The 17,396-nt window shown below is 50.8% G+C and overlaps 1 protein-coding gene across 3 annotated transcripts in view; it reads left to right on the top strand.

Moving 5' to 3' along the window:
* The window catches only part of Syt2 (synaptotagmin 2), a 113,604-nt gene that overhangs the window by 73,141 nt on the left and 23,067 nt on the right, over nucleotides 1-17,396 (top strand). The gene's annotated exons all lie outside the window — the stretch shown is intronic.

A 17,396-nucleotide genomic window follows, 5' to 3' on the forward strand; every position in this document is an offset into this window, starting at 1 on the left:
CCTGAACCCACGATCCCCTTGCCTCTGCTTCCCCCAGTTTGCCTCACCACACTAGGCTTCAGGGCTGCAGGCCTCTACTGGGGGAGGACTTGGTGCTGACCAAGGGGCTCTCCGCATGCTTATGAGGCCTTCCCATGCTGCTCTGGCTTCTGGCGTGCTGAGTCGCAGCCCTGTCCCAGCTCCCCACCCCCACCCCGCTTCCTGCGCATTTCACTATTTTTAAGCTCCGTGGGCTTTAATGAGCTGCGCAGCTACACACACATCTACAGCAGTCACTTTGTGCTCTCTCTAGCAGCCTCGGAAGTTGCCTGGGCTCCTCACACCTGAAAGCCCTGCCCTCTCGGAGGCTAGGGCTGGGCAGGTTCCATCTGGACCCAGCAATGGTGCCCTGAGATCTGTCCTGCGGTGGTGGTCCCTCAGCTCTCCTGGGGGTGGCCTGCAGCTCTCGGACCCTCGAGAAAGGCGTTTTCTCCTTATGCTGTAGTCTGTCTTGTTTTTGTCCATCTCCCCCCATGTCAGCCTGTCCTGTAAGAGGACAGTGGAGCCCCCCACATGCCGGCAGCTGCTTGCTTCTCTTTGAGGACAGCTGGGATCCCGAGGATCTGGGTGACGGAGCCTCGCTTGCAGCAAGGTCTGGGACAGTAATGTCAGAGATTGGAAGACTGTTGGGTAGAAAGGGAACCTTGATGCCATGCAGGCCAGTCCTATGTCTTCTGTCTGGGCACGCCCTTCATGACAGGGCACTTGTATCTCCAGAGCTTCTTCTGATGCCATCGCTGGATGGTGCTGACTATGCAGAGATTCTTAATGTTGCTTCTAAATCAATGATCCCACACCAAAAAGAGGGGAGACATCCCCCGCAAGGAGTTCATCCACCTCCAGCCCTCACTGCATTAGAGAAGTGGGTGGGCGGGGTCAGAGGAAGTGCCAATCATCTTTTACAAGGAGCAAGAGTCTGGTGTGTTGGTCAGGGCCAGAGTTACTCAGAGTCAGGGACCAATGTTGTAGAACTTTTGCTCAGCTTGGGCAGTGGGCCCCTGGGACGAGCTGAGATGGTGTTAGATGTCTTCCTGCCTCACATGAGGTCATCAGGTCTGCGACAGAAAAGCTAGCGATGTTGAGTTACACCAGTGGTTTCAGCCAGGGGTCAGGTGACTGTGGCCCCCTAGGGCTCCAGAACACTGGAGCTGCTCCGTGCTTTGGGGGGGGGGGGGCTTGGGAGAGCACTGGCTTGGAGGCTAGACTCAGTTTCACCCCGTAGCCTTGGCGTGTCATGCCCTCCTGCTTGGGGGCTGTAAAATGTGCTGTATGGACCTCCCCAGGTGATGTGGGTGGATGTGAACACCCTGGGGTGTGCTCTGTAGGACAGTGCCCTCAGTGGGTACGTGGCAGGCCTTTTCCCACTTTCCTGTGGGTGCCCCATGCCACCCCTGCCTTTCTGGTGTGGGACAGGGAGCCTGGAGTGCTGGGCATACCCCTCCTAGTCAGAGAGGGACACTGTTCATGCCCCCACCACCACCGTGAGGGGATCTTAGAGAGGTTACCTGCCCCCAGGTCAGGCTCTGTGGGTAGCTCTCAGGAGATGGGGTACCCAGAGCCAGGGGCAGTACTCTGTGACATCATCACCTCCCTCGGCCAGCTACCATTAACACCCTGGGTAACAGCTGTGTGAATACTCTTGGTTCCCACTCAGAAGATACTGGTGTCACCTGGTACCCTGCCAGACTGCTGCCTGCACCTGGCCACCATTTCTGAGCCTGCTTGTCTCCTTGAAATCCTTGGCTCAAAGCTGCTAACCTAGGAAACCCCAGAGTGGGCCCTAGCTTCTGCTCCCTTCCCTTGTACCTGGGTGGTGCCCGTATCACCCTATCTGGGAGTGTTGGAGAGTGATCACTGAGGGGACTCAAGATGCTGTGTGACACTGGCCACCCGGCGTCCTGCGTTGTGTGTCCTGTCTGCTTTCCTTCCTCTTTTTAATTGCATTTTAACCCAGACACAGTAGGAACCCACACGGAATTCCTAACTTGAACGGTCAAATGGAGGTGTAGTGGGCATGGTGGATGAGGTCACTGATGTTGAGATACATGGGGTGTCGGGGAGGATGGACTGTTCTTAGGCTTAGGCAAGGGAGAGGCTAGGGCCAGGGCAGAGGGAATTCCCCTAAGGATGGACTGGGTCAGCTGAGAGTGTGGTGAGAGAAGGAGGGTTTCCTAGTAAGAGCTTGGCAACTTGGGCAAAAGTCTGAATTTGTCTAGAGAAGTGGTTCTCAACCCGTGGGTTGCGATCCCTTAGGGGTGTTGAACGACCCTTTCGGAGGGTTTGCATAGGACCATCAGAAAACAGATATTTACATTATAGCTCATAACAGCAGCAAAATTATAGTTATGAAGTAGCAATGAAAATAATTTCATGGTTTGGGATCACCACAACATGAGGAACTGTATTAAGGGTCGCAGCATTAGGAAGGCTGAGAACCTCTGGTCTAGAAGGTGCAACAGGGCACTGAGGTTACCCTAGGAGATGGTAGGCTGTTAGTAGATGCCCCCTGTGCTGGATCAGTGGCAATCATTCCTTGGAGGCCTGTTTCCAAAGGCTCCAGAACCTAATCTGGGCATGACATCCTGCTTCCCTTGCTATTTCTAAGCCCGCTAACTCCTGGAGGCAGGTTCTGTTCTGATGCCACTCCGCAGGTAGAAAGACAAGGCCCCAGAGAGGCTAAGCAACTGCTCTTGCTTGCATGTCTGGAAGTGGCTGAGCTTGAGCTTCACCCCGGCCCCCCAAGCCAGGGGCTAGCTTGTCCTGCTTGGTGGCATCTGCTCTTTACTTGACTTCTTTCCATCAGTTTGGATCCCACAGGATTCTGAGGTGGGGCTCTGCAGTATGCATCATGCTCACACTGTTCGCTCTGCCAGCCTGTTGGTGTTCCGAGGCTCTGCTCCATCCCTCCCAGCCCTGTTTCCATATTCGTTCCAGCCCCAGGTCATGCAGGAGAAAGTTGGCTTCCGGGACTCTAATTATGCCCCCAGGACTTGGCATGACCCATTTTCGTTCCCGGATACTGTGAGCTGTCAGGGGTGCTGGCGGTAATGGGCATGTTTGTCTGGAGAGTGGCCGGCACTTCTTGGTCCTTGCTCCTGGCCAGTGTCTGGGAGGAGAATACACTCTTGGAACAAAGGGGCCAGATGGTTCTCCCAGGCTGACCCTTCTCTGCATGCCAGAGCCTCCATCACCCACCAGGATAGACTGAACTCCCCAGACTTACGACTTCTCATCCCCAGTCTGGCCTATTATTTGGGGGTGCAGCTCTCTTTATCATTTGGGAAAGGTGAGATGTTACAGGCACCTTCTTTTGGACTTGGCTTAGCCTCAGTTTCCCCTTCTGTAAGGTGGGAGTCATCGTAGCTCTGGTGGTGGCGAGGTGTGAGTGCTGCCGTGATGTCCCCTCAGTTCCTATGATGTCCCCTCAGTCTCCGTGATGTCCCCTCAGTCCCTGTGATGCCCCCTCAGTCCCTGTGATGTCCCCTCAGTCCCTGTGATGTCCCCTCAGTCCCTGTGATGTCCCCTCAGTCTCCGTGATGTCCCCTCAGTCCCTGTGATGTCCCCTCAGCCCCTGTGATATCCTCTCAGTTTCTATGATGTCCCCTCAGTCCCTGTGTCTCTAACTGGCACGCCTCCCCATGAGGCCAGCCTTCTCAGAGGGCCTTGGAGTCATAGGTGGCTGAAGGAAAGCAGACCCCTTGGCTGGCTGTGCCAGGCCATCAGGGGTTCATGGTGGGGTCTTGGCTGTCAAGCACCTGAAGTCACAGCGGCTCCACCGTTCCATAAAGGCCTGAGTTTGTCTTCTCCTTGGTGAGCTGTTTGGGTGCAGGGTTGGGCTTCCTTCAACTTGTATGGCTAGCTGTCAGCATAGGTCCTGGCATAGGACTGAGGGAGAAAGTGTGTCAGAGTTCAGAAAAAAGAACATACCGGACTCAGCTGCACACGGAAGGGTCAGTCTCCAGGCTGGAGGAGCTTGACATTGGTGAGTAAAGTTATTTCACGGGTTCCCTTGCCAGACTTGGAGGGTGTGCTGGCCAGGGCACTGCCCACCTCTCCCCTCAGGTGGCCTTTCTGGTTTCCTGGTGAGCCCTTCTTGATGAGACCCCACTCCTGGTTATCTGTTGCCAGGCCCAGCTACGAGGCTATGGGCAGAGTTGGGATGGGGTGGGAAAACACAGGGAGAAACAGGCCATTTCCTCCTCAACAGCCTTTGTGGGCTGCGGGGAGCTGGGCAGTGTGCACAGGCAGCTGACACCAGGCAGAAGTGGGCAGTCTCTGGGAAAGGAATGTGCAGAGCTGGGGTAGAAGGCTCTGGGTCTCAGGATCCCGCCCACTCACCCACCCACCCGTGTAGTAGTCCTGACTTTCTTGAATGGAGCGTGGGCCTGTGGTCAGAGCTCAGCTCTGGCTGTCCCATGGGTAGGGAAAGCAGCCTTGGCTATTATTCTACAGCCCACGTGCTATTTGTGTCTGGGGATGGAAGTGTCCCACATTCTGGTCAGGTCTTCGAGGCTTCGGGATCTTGGACGATTCAGAGCACTTTCCAAGAGCAGTCAGACGATAGCCTCATGACCCAGCACAGGGCCTTTAGCTGTGACCGCAGCTTCCTGGGTAAGTGGTGAGTCTGAAACCCAGCTGTCCCTTCCCCAGGGCTGTTCACGCCTCACATATGGCTGCAGTGCACACTCATGTGCCTGTGAAGACATGTTCACATATGGCTGCAGTGCACACTCATGTGCCTGTGAAGACATGTTCACATATGGCTGCAGTGCACACTCATGTGCCTGTGAAGACATCTTCACACCCATATTTATGCTCAAGCTCCTCATGTCCACATGTGTGTGGGTACACACGGGGTTTTTATAACCTGTGTACCCTCCATGGGCCGGAAAGATGGAGCCAGCACCTCTCCTAGCTGAGGTTGAAGACACCCTGGTGCCGGTCAGGCTCCATTATTTGGCTAGCATAGCCACCTTCTGCAGCCTCCCTCCTGCTTCCGTTCCTTCTTCCCTGAGCAGGAGCCTTTCCCAGGCCAGTAGTCTGACTTCTGGACAGACAGCAGGGGGCACCACTGGCTTGATCAACCAGCTCAAGCTGGAAGCAGGGAAGGAGGCTTAGCTAGTGTGCCTGTCACCCAGCCACAGTCTCTGCTTCTGAGGCTGTTCTCTCTACTCACACATTGGTAGCCCCCCAGTAGACATACTCATTACACCCCAATAAATCCACCCTGTCCCTACATCTGCTATACACAACACACCCATCATACCACATATCTTTCCGAGCTTCCCTTGCTCATGGGCCCTCCATAGCCCACCACCACGTACCCCTACCCATCACGTGCACCATACAGCCCCCAAACACCTCCATATACCATACCGTGTATACTCCACTTACCACACAGCACGTCACGACCTGTACATACGCGCACACTCCCACCCCATACATCCTACCTGTCACTCCTCTACTCCATGCCCTACCCCCTTACTATGTGCACTCTGCTTTCTACTGTACGCTATACTTCATAGTCTGTCACCTGCACTATACACCTAGCCATATGTCCACTATGTCTGGTATGTACCACCCGCTATATACCTCACGCCCTTGCTACTCACAACCCTACCCACTACACACACCACACATCACAGGTCTTTCCATCTTCCCACGCCTCAACACACACTCAATGTATAGCACACACTCCTACCCCCACATTACACGCCGCAGATTCACACATAACCCCCTCCTCACATCTTACATTCCCTATCCACAGACCTGCACATCACACATAACAGTGTGCACACACCGCACACCCTTCTGAAAGCCTTCTCCCTCATCCCAAAGCTCTAAGACCAGAGGTGCTCAGCAGAGTGCTTGCTCGGCGCCTGTGCTGCCTGGGCAGAGAGGAGCATCCGTTCTCAAATGAAGACATCGCTGGTGTGAAGGGCAGCAGGGCAGTTGGAAGGCACAGTGTGCTCTTCATGCGTGGCAGAAGTTGTGTCTCTGTTTGTCTGTCTGTCCTCTGGGCAATCTTGTCCCCAGCCATGCTTCCTTGGATTATGACCAGGGCAGAGTGTCACTGTCCTGCTCTTCTCCCTTCCTCTGTAATGTGTCCATACCAAGGTCCCCAAGGCACCATAACCAGTGCCCCATGGCATGGTCCCTCCCACTAACTCTCTAGCTGGTCCCCAGCGTCCACCTGTCTTCACTTAGCACCTATGTGGGCATCCTACCCTTCTGTCCTCCTTCCAAGTGTCGTGATGCCCAGACAGCAGCAGACCTTTCCTCCTTAGAGAGCTGCCTGCAGGTGAGGGATTGGGGCCCTCTGGAGCCCTGAGGCAGCTTCTGGGACTGGAGGCGATGCGGGTGCAGGTGACCTGGTTGACCAAGTGGTTCGGCTACTTTAGTTCCTTGGCTGACAAGGTCAAGGAGGCCTCATTTCTGTCCTCAAAGTGGTGGCTTTTCTACTCTGTCTGATCAAGCCAAGGTCCTGGCTGGAGGGATAGAGGGGAGAGATGCAGAGGGTACTGCCCGGTGGGTCACCCAGCCTTGAACCCTGATGGTTAGTCCAGGGTACAGAAGGAATTGGCAGGGCTTGGTGGGCTGTGGAAGTGGGTAGGCAGGAGGAGGGAGTCCAGAGGTGACCATGCAGGCACTGTCACCTGTGGGTGAATGTTTTGGCTTCAGTTTGCGTGCTGCCAGAAGGCAGGCTTTGTCACACAAGGTCTGAGAGGCTCCTGGGTGCTCAGACCCTGTGTATGTGTGTGTGTGTGTGTGTGTGTGTGTGTGTGTGTGTGAGAGAGAGAGAGAGAGAGAGAGAGAGACAGAGACAGAGACAGAGAGATAGAGACACACACACAGAGAGAGAGAGAGAGACAGAGAGAGATAGAGAGACAGAGACAGAGATTTAAACCTGGGCGTGGGTTGAGAGCTCTGAGCCTGATTACTACAGCTGCCCTTACATAGCAGGGCAGGGTGGCTAAACTTCACTTAGGGCTGTGCAAGGGCTAAGGCCCAGGGAGGCTGACAGCCGTGCCCAAGGTCACACACTGCAGTTGAACAGGCAGGCGGGGAGCTCAGTCCCAGCCTTCAGGTTTTGAGCCTCAGCCTGCAGCCTTGGCTTCCGGCCGTCTCTCAGGTGGCCTGGGATTTACTGATCTCAGCCTAGATGTAAAAGAAAGAAACCACCGTTGCTGCAGCAGGAGAGACTGAAGTCAAACTCTGGGTTCCCCTGCCACATTCTTAGGACCCTGGGGCAGGCAGCTTCCCCAAGAACAGACCCTGTTTCTGCGGGTGAGGTGTGGCAAACCCTGCACTGAGGCAGAAGTACCTGTGAACTGACCCAGGAGGGTGTCCAGGCAGCCGTGCACGAGCAACTCAAAAGAAATGGGCGATTTATTTTCGGTGTGTGCTAGAAAATTAACTCATTAAAACTTTATTCTCTGCCCCCTGGCATCCATTGTAGGAATGGGTGCTTTGGCGCAAACATAAAGTTGTGGATTTATCGTTGACAATCGATTGCTTCAGCCCAGCGTCAGGGACAGTCATCCTTCTGGCCCGCCCATTTCCGCAGCATTGCTTTGGCTTCTGCAAACACAGTGCTGGGATAGATTAAACAGGCTGAATCTAGTCGCTCTCCCTTATCTTTTTAAATCGAGGCTAGGGCTGAGTGGATAATCAGCAGAAGTCCACAGTCCCCAAATCGTATTTAACTGTAGAGGGGACAGTTGTGGGCGCGTGTGCGTACACTGGTGCTTTCAACTAGGGTGGGGCGTCAGACTCGCCTGCCATTTTGGAGGCAGATGGAAGGGAGGGTTCTGTGAGCCCCCATGCTGGAGGGCAGGGAAGGACTCTAGGGCATAAACCTACATATTTACTTACATAGAAACTCAGTGTCCAAGTGTAATCCCCTAGCCCCCTGGGACAGAGGACATTGGGGTAAAGTTGCAATGCAAATTGCTAGGCAGTGGTGCAGCCTGCTGGTCAGGCCCTGGGATACCAAAGGCCACGTGCATGCCAGCCAGTCTCCAGGGCCACAATGGGGACCATGCCTAGAGGACCAGCCCCAACCTGTTTACTTAGACGTCCGCTTCCTTGGTCTTCCCTCTACAGGCCCTGACTCCAGGCCCCGTTGGCAGGGCACCTCAGCCGGGTTCCTCGGGAGCAGCCTCGGACTCCTCTGCCTAATGGCACCATTTCATGCTTCCCTAGTCCTGTGATGCCAGCCAGGCAGGAGCTCCTCTGGTCTGGGAGCACCTGGAGCATGGTTCATTTATCATCTTCGAACCTTCAGCTGGCTGCCTTCTAGTCACTGCTGGGCCACAGCAGCCCTGCGACCCAGAATGTGCCCAAGCGGGAGGATGCAGTTGTAGGCAGGGTGGAGGTAGCAGTTAGGACTGAGGGTCCAGAGACAGACTCTGCTGTCAATCACCCGTGGGACCTGACCCAGGCACTTCCCTATTCAGACCTCCTTTTCCTGTGGCCGCCTTGAGACTGCAGGCAGGATCCGTAGATCTGTGGGAGTGGAGGACACCCGCCTTGTCCCTTATCTAATGACAGAGGACCGTAGCTTTCTGAAGTGCAGTAGGACTGGTTGGTGAGCCGCCCACACTGAGATATTCGAAGACAGCAAATGTGGGCCTCGTTGGTGGAATAGCCACCACCCAGTCCTTGTCACTTACTTAGTGAGCACCTACAAACTCCCTGCACTTGTGAAAGTGTCACTGGGAAGCCGGTGGTGGAAACAAAGTCTGGGAAGAGGAACCTGAGGTGTCATGGTTGGGCAGAGGTGCTGCTTTAAATGTAGTCATCTGTGCTGACCTTTGCTTCTGAGGACGGGAGCTGTGTGGATGGTGGCAGGAGAGGGTGTTTGGAACAGCAGCTGTAAGACCCGAGGTGGTATCGGCATGTTTGGGATATGCAGGGAACCTGGTGTGACTGGAAGGAGAGCTGGGAGTGTTGTTTGCTTTTTACTCTTTGACTCTTTTTAGGACCCACCACCCAGCTCCCAAATAAATACACACAGAGATTTGTTATTACTTATAAATGCCAGGCCTTAACTTGGCTTATTTCTAGCCAATTTTTTTTAAAAAAAAATTATCTCGACTACCTTTTGCTTCTGGTCTTTTTCCTTTTCTTCCTTCTGTAACCTTACTTCCACTCTTACTCCATGGCTGGCTAGGTGACTTGGTGGCCCCTAGCATCCTCCTCTCCTCGTTCTCTCTTTCCTTGATCTCTCTTCCCAGATTTTTCCTCCTCTTTATTCTCTCTGCCTTGCCTATTCTTTCTCCTGCCTAGCTATTGGCCAGTCAGCTCCTTATTAGACAATCAGGTGTTTGAGACAGGCACAGTAACACAGCTCCACAGAGTTAAAAAAATGCAACATAAAGGAATGCATCTTTGCATCATTACACAAATGTTCCACAGCATAAATGCAAATGTAACACATCTTAAATTAATATTCTACAGCACAGGAGAGAGAGGGGTGAGGGCCGGTCCTGGCACATGGCCCCAAAGGCTATCATGAGGCTATGTATAATCATAATACAAACAAAAAGCTAGCTGGGCATTAGCGATGCTTGCTTGGAATTCCAGCCCTTGAGAGACTGAGGCAAGAGGATTGCCAGGTGGCTGCCGTCCTGGGACTATTGTGAGAGCTGAGACCCTGCCTCAAAACAACAGCAAAATGGCACTGTGGGGTTTTATGTTTTCATCACAGAACTGCTCTGCCTGCTGGGTAGAAAACAGACCAGGAGACGGACTGTTCTTCCAGAGGACCCAGGTTCAATTCCCAACATTCACATGGCAGCTCACACCTGTCTGTAACTCTACTTCTATGGGACCCAACACCCTCACACAGACATACATGTAGGCAAAACACCAATGTACATAAAATAAAATTTTGTCAGATGGTGGAGGCGGTGCACACCTTTAATCCTAGCACTTGGTGGCAGAGGCAGGTGGATCTCAGTGAGTTCAAGGCCAGCCTGTTCTACAAAGTGAGTTCCAGGACAGCCAAGAACTCTTTGGGCAATACTAGTCTTCTGTTTGTCTAGTGCCAGCTTCTGTGCTGATCTGAGCACCTCCTGGCTCCTGCCAGCCCTCAGGTGGCCATGGTTTTCTGCTCTTGCATTTCTTTGGGGTGAGTCTTCCCTGTCAGTTTCCCCATCTCATCATCTCTCTGTCATCCCCTTTATCTGAGGAACCCTGTCTCAGAAAACATAACAGACAGACAGATTGGGGGGGGGGGTACAAGGGACAATATTGCCTCCAGGGGCAGGGTGGGGAGGGTGTAAGGACTTCTGCCTCCCTTCTCTCCACTGTGAAAGTGATGAAGGGGGTGACATCTAGGAGACAGGGGTAATTGGTAACTTTAGGATGGGGCTGCTGAAGCCATACAAGTCTCTGCTGTAGCATGTGGGAATGTAGAGCCACGGGCAGGTGAATTCACATAGATGAGCAGGAGGCTCTGTTCTGGACCATTGGGCTGGGTGTGTGGTGTCCTCAGCATCAACCCCACACTGAGTGTCATGGCTGCTTCCCGTGTTCAGACTGGTACCTGAGAGGGAGGGAGGGAGAGTGGGTGGATCTTATAACCACCAGGCCTCAGTTTCCTCTAATCTGTCACTGGGTGGTGTCCCTGGATTTGGCTGATGTCTTCTATAACAGTCAATATATTTCCATAGCTGTGGATTCTGCATGTCTCGGTGCCTTGGTGACGTGGGAAGGCCGCTGCCACGGGCTTCAGGGTTGCCTATGGATGACATGACCCAGTGACCTAAAAGCCTACCTTGCTCAGTCATGCAGTCACATATTCATTGGCATCATCTTTCCCAGTTTCCCTCTGTGGCAGGACCCAGTTCTCCCCCCACTCACCCTTCCTGGGAACTGCAGAATGGGTGATTTCCCTCCTGTAGCCCGGGCATCTTCTGCTGTCTTCAGCTGTTCTAGCCCCCTTTCTGTTGCTGTGGGAAGACACTCTGAACAAAAGTGGGGAAGAAAAGGGTTATTTCTTCACTTCCTGGTCATCATCTGTCATTGAGAGGCATCAAAGTAGGGACGCAAGCAGAAGTTTGAAGCAGAAATCATGGAGGAACGCTCCTTGCCGACTCAGTCCCTCCTGGGCTCAGACTTAGCTTTCTATACAGCCCAGGATCACCTGCCTAGAGATGGTGCCACCCACAGTGGGACAGACAACTCCCCCCCAATATCAATCAATAATCAAGACAATCCCCCACAGACACACCCACAGGCCAATCCGCTCTAAACAATCCCTCAGTCAAAGCTCTGCTCCAAGATGACTCTAGATTGTGTAGAGTTGACAAAGGTTACTAGGACACCAACTCTATTGTTTGGGTAAAACCTGTAATGACGGGACTGTAAATAAGCAAGCATTTTTTTCTGGCATATTTTGATTTACAGACATTGGATGGGGACTAGATTTGATCCATGGCTTTGATTTCCCAACCCCTACCTTACCCACAATAAAGCAGAGGGGATAAAGTCTCTGCAGAAGGTCTGTCCTCTGAGGATTAGGGTAGGACCAGGGAAGCAGGAAGTGGGGCCTTGTCCTGGAGACAGAGGGGTCAAGGTTGGAGTCCCAGCAGCTGTCAGGCTTCCAGGAGGACGTGCTGTTTGAGTTTGGCTGAAAAAAACTGTAAGAATATAAACTCAGTGGACTGAGATGTGGTACCCTATGTGTGAAGGCCTGAGGAGGTGGGTAACACGCCACATTGAGGCTGGCTGCTGTTGTAAGGGACAGGGCCGGAAAAAGATGATGCTGGCTGCAGAACAGGGCTGCTCCTGTCTCTGGAATGGCTTTAGCAGTCGTGACATGCTTGGCATTGCAATTTATGTAAGGTGCTTTGGTGGCAAGTGTGGAGGTGACCCGAGTGAGCAAGGGCAGCTATCACTGGCCAGTGGCTCTGTCAGGGACAGGTGGGCCTTGGAGCTTGGAGTGTGAATAACACAGGCTCTGACCATGAAGAGAAAGGGCAGTCCTGAGGACAGGGAAGACCCTGGGACAGACCCAGAGTGACTGAGGTGCAGGGTGAAATGGTCCCAGGGAAGCAGTCAGGGGGTGGCTAATCTGTGAGGTCAAGTTTAAGAAAATGGAAATGTCCTTCCTGCCCCTTTACCTGCCCTCTTCCTGCTCTTCCGTTAGGCCTTGGCTTGACCCCCACTCCCTCAGCTTCAGTGTGTACATCCTCTGTCTGCCCTGGTGTATTCCTTTACTGCTTTCTTTCAATTATGTTCAAATCCTTAATCACATCTGCTTTATGGTCAGATCCACAAAAATGGCTTGGTTTGAGCTCAGTCCGTAGTGGAATGAATGAATGAACACATTCTCTCTCACGTTTGCCTCTGCATGAGACCCCAGGGTCTCCCACACTGGGAGGCTGCACCCTGGCCTTCCATGGTCTACATTCTTCCTGGTCGGGGCCCATATCACTCTTGTTCTGTTGAGCCAGCTTCCGGTGGGTCAGGGTTGCGAGCCTTTCCCTGCTCTCCCTAAGAAATCGACTTCCCAAGGCCCTAGTTAGCAGCCATGATGCCTGCGCAGCTCCTACTGGGAGCAGAGGTCCAGTCTCTCTCCGGGGACCTGCAGTTTCATCTGCTTCATGGCTTTGGTCTGTAGTGGCCACATGCAATATCTTCGTCTCAGGTTGGCCTTTTTATCCAGGTGGCTTGGGTATAGGACACTTCCTGGTGACCAGCTCTTTGAGAGGAAGTCCCTTCTGGTACAATCTCTGCCCCACACTGTGTCAAAGCTGTTCCCAGGCTTTGGGTAAATGGCTCGGTTTCAAAACCAGCCCATGTTTAATGCATGCCATTTATGTATTTTCAAAGTGGTTCTGAAAAGTGGGTTCTATTTTCTGCATTTTTATTTGGAGATAGGGTCCCACTGTGTAGCCCTGGTAGTTTCACATTAAAAATAATACAAGATTCCCTGAGCTCTGGGGGAAGGATTTGATGGAGACATCCCATTTAGAGGTAAGTGTTCCAAGGTCTCTCTGTGTAATGTCTGGGGGTCTTTGCATCTGTTCGCATCTGCTGCAGGAGGAAGCGTCTCTGATGATGGCTGAATGCGGCACTGATCTATGGGTACAACAGAATATCATTAGGAATCATTTTATCACTACCTTTCTTCCTTTCTTTCCTTCCTTCCCTCCCTCCCTCCCTTCCTTCTTTCTTTTTTTAAGACCAATACTATTTGGTTTTACCCTAGGTTTCTGGGCTATCTAGTCTCTGGTTCTTTTCATCTAAGCAGTGTTGGTCTGGGTTCCATCTCTTGGAGTGGGCTTTAAAGTCAAATCAGACATTGGTTGGTTACTCCCACAAATTTTATGCCACCATCGCCCTGGCATATTTTGCAGGCAGGATAGCATCGTATATCTAAGGTTTTGCGGCTGGGCTGCTATATATGTTTCCTTTTGGTAGCCTGTAGCGTACCCAGAGGAAAGGAGACAGAAAGAGTCCAACAGTCAGAGGGGATGGAGGACATCAGAAGAACAAAGCTCACGTGAACTCACAGAGACTGAAGCAGCAGACAGGGCCTGCATGGGTCTGCACCAGGTCCTCACATAGCATGGCTTTTAGTTTGGTGTTTAACTGGGACTCCTGAGTGGGTAAACCAGTAGGTTCTGATTCTTGTGCCTTTTCTTGGGTTCTTTTCCTTCTGTTGGTTTGCCTTGTCCAACTTTGATGTGAAGGTTTTTTTTTTAATCTTATTATGTTTTATTTTGTTATGTTTTGTTGCTGTCTCTTAGAAGCCTGTTCTTTTGTAATGAGAGACAGAAAGGGAGTGGACCAGGATGGGGGAGGAGAGATGGTGAAGAACTGGGAAGAGTAGCGGGAGGGGAAACTGTAATCAGCATATATTGTATGAGAAAAGAATCTATTTCCAATAGAAGGAGGAGGGGGAAGAATATAGATAGAGGGGTTAGAGAAATGGCTCAGCTGGTAAGAGCACTGACTCCTCTTGTGGAGAACTGGGGCTCAGTTTCCAGCACACACACGGTTGGCCACAGCCATCTGTAACTCTAATTCCTGGGGATTGGACTCCATCTTCTGGCCTGCGGGCAAAAGGTGCACAAGCAACATGCAGGCCAAATACATCCATACGCACAACTTAAATAAAATAAAACAGAATATAGCAAGATACCAAAAAGATTATTTAGAAGAAGCCCAATGATGGAATAGGTTGGAGCAGAGAATGTGTGAGATTGTAACATGTGGGTACCAGCAGTACCAAAGGAAAAACAGCGAAGGAAGCCAAGACGGGAAGTAAGGTTACAGCTCTGGGCTTAGAAATGGAATTCCCTCTGTATGACAGCTGTGATGTCCGAGCTGACATGTCAGTAGTCCGTACTCAGGGTTTAGATGTTTTATTATCTTTACTTATTTATGTGATAGGTATATGTGTGTGGGCACGTGCATGCTGTTGTGTGGAAGTGAAAGCCAGAAGGCTATTTGCAGGGGTTGGTTCCCTTCTTCCAATGTGTAGGTTCTGGGATCAAACTCTGACCATTCGGCTTGGCGGCAAACACCTTTACATACCCAAGCTTTAAGGAGGTGGCTATAGTTTTCTTCTTTTTAAAAACGATTTACTTTTATTTCATATGCATTGGTGTTTTGCCCTTCATATGAGGGCTTTGGAGCTGGAGTTACAGACAGTTGTGAGCTGTCGTGTGGGTATTGGGAATTGAACTCAGAATCTCCAGAAAAGCAGCCAGTGCCTTAACCACTGAGCCATCATCTCTCTGGCCCCTTCTATTTTGTTTTTTAATAGAATGGTTTTTAAAATTAATCCTTTGACAATTTCATACATGTAAACAGTGTATCTTGACCATGTCCTTCATCAGTTGCCCTTTTCTACTCCCCTGATGCAACCCCAAATGTATCCAACCCGTTTCATATTTCCCCTCCATTCTTCTTTTTTGTGACCTACTGAGTCACAACATTGCCTGTTGGAATACTGACTGATACTGTTGACTTGTTTGTGCATGTAACCATAGCTGCAGAAGTTTACATAGACACCGGTCCTGTCCTGTCCTGAAGACAGAATCTCACAACCCCTCTCCCCATTCCGCCCTTCCGTCCTTTCTCTCTTCCTCTTCCAAGATGAGATACTCCCTGAGCCTGGGGATGGGGGGTGGTAGTGTTTGATATGGATGCCTCACAGAGCTCAGCACTCAGTAGTCACCTTGTTTTCAGTGCCCTTACCAGGTGTGAGTCTCTGCATTACTGCTGGCTGCTGCAGCGTCTCTGGCCAGGGTTGAGGGCAGCACTCATCTTGTGAGTGAGTTGAAAGTTTTAGAATCTGGTCTTGTAATATGTCCATGCAGCAAGATAATAGCAGTAGGATAGCAGTAGGTTCCCTTCTAGGGCCCATGCCTTCCCTTCCTCTGGGCTTTTGATTGGTTTCATAGAACCAGGCATGCATTCCCTCCAGTGGAGTGGACCCCAAATCCAATCCAAAATTGGTTGGTTACCCATGTAGACTTTCATGCCTCTGTTGGGCAGTGGGCACATCTTGTGGCAAGTCAGTATTATAACATGCATGGTTCATGGCTTAGGAATACAATTTATGGCTTTTACCCCCAGGGGCATAGCACACTGTGGCACTGTGAAGCCTAGCTAACTTACTTTTCTATTGCTGTGGAAAGACACCATGCCCAAGCAGCATAGAGAAGAAAAGTTTATTGGGGGGCTCACAGTTTTGGAGGGTAAGAGTCCACTAACATGGCAGCAGGCAGGTAGACATGGTGCTGGAACAGTAGCTGAGAGTTCACCTTTTGAGACACAACCACAAGGCAGAGAGAATCAACTGGGAATGGTGTGGGCTTTTGAGACCTCCAAGCCTGCCCCCACCCTGTGACACACCTCCTTCAAGAAAGCCACACTCCCTAATCCTTCCCAAACAGTTCCACCAACTGGGGACCAAGTATTCAAGCGTATGAGCCTATAGGGACCATTCTTATCCAGACCACCACACTGGCTATCGGGGAAGAACTTTTAGGTGACCCTCAGCTTGAGTTCTCTGTCTGGAAACCAATGTGTATTCTATCCCTACTATCTAGTTCTGGTGGACAACCAAGAACAATGGTGATAATCAGGCATTTGGGGGTTTTCTGGGACCCCTCTGACCAACAATACGTATGGAGACAGCCCATACTTGGCACCAAGATTCTCACTAAATAACCATGTCTTTTGCAGGGAGCATTGTCTACCTGTATAGGGTACCTATATCCAAACTTATTTTTAAATATTATATTTTTAAATAAGCTTACTAATTAGTGGATTTCCGAAGGGTTTTTCATGAGTCCTTGGTTTTAGGTGACCCCACTGCCCTGTCTCTCCACCTCCCATATATCTCCTTTTTACTTATTTTTTTGTTTGTTTAATTTTTCTTTACAAAATTTAGAAAACACTTTTTTGTTTGTTTGTTTTTGTTTTTTTGAGACAAGGGTTTTCCTGTGTAGCGTTGGGCTGTCCTGCAACTCACTCTGTAGACTAGGCTGGCCTCGAACTCAGAGATCTGCCTACCGCTGCCTCTGCTTCCTGAATGCTGGGATTAAAGACATGCACCACCACCACCTGGCCTAGAAACTATTTTTAATAAAACTACTTTGTATTTTAATGAAACACAGAAAGCTATATTTGAAACAGAGGCAAAACATTTGTAGCAGTCATGGAGATAGAATTTATTTTAAACAACAAACTTAAATGAACCAATTTATCTAGGTATTTAGAAACTGCATTTATTTAAAATACATTCCTTTCTTATTTGGACTTATGAACTCTAAATCAGGATAAAATTCTGATTTTTTTGCTTTCATTTAGAGTCTCCTCCTTTCCTGCGGGCTACTTGGGAACTTCTGTAGGTAAACATATCCATTACTTAGGGAAAGCTGAAAGCACAAACATAATTCAATTGTTCCAATTTTGGACTTGCAGGAGCAGCAGAACCCAGAGGAGCCCCTGAGCGAGCCGTGCCCTGGAGCAGGAGGCCCATATTCTGAAAGCCGGGTTATTCACCCAAACACCAGAGACTTCAGCACAGAGACAAGGGGCAACTAAGTCCCATCTTGATTCAGACTGTTTAGCCACAAACCCCCTTTGCTTTTCGTTTTACCATTTTAGTTGCACTACAGGCTAAAAGGGATTTCGGGCCAATAACACTTTTTAAATTACGGACCCCTTGAACAATATAAAACACCAGCACATGTAGACAACATACATACACATAGTTGTGTATAAAGACGACTTTAAAGATGCCAAAGACACCAGGCGGTGGTGGCGCACGCCTTTAATCCCAGCCCTTGGAAGGCAGTTCCATGAGATCTGACACCTTCACACCA

Source organism: Microtus oregoni, unplaced genomic scaffold (genome assembly GCF_018167655.1).
Source record: "Microtus oregoni isolate MIOR12 unplaced genomic scaffold, Mior012 000003F_ref0000135, whole genome shotgun sequence".
In the NCBI taxonomy this organism is placed as follows: domain Eukaryota; kingdom Metazoa; phylum Chordata; class Mammalia; order Rodentia; family Cricetidae; genus Microtus; species Microtus oregoni.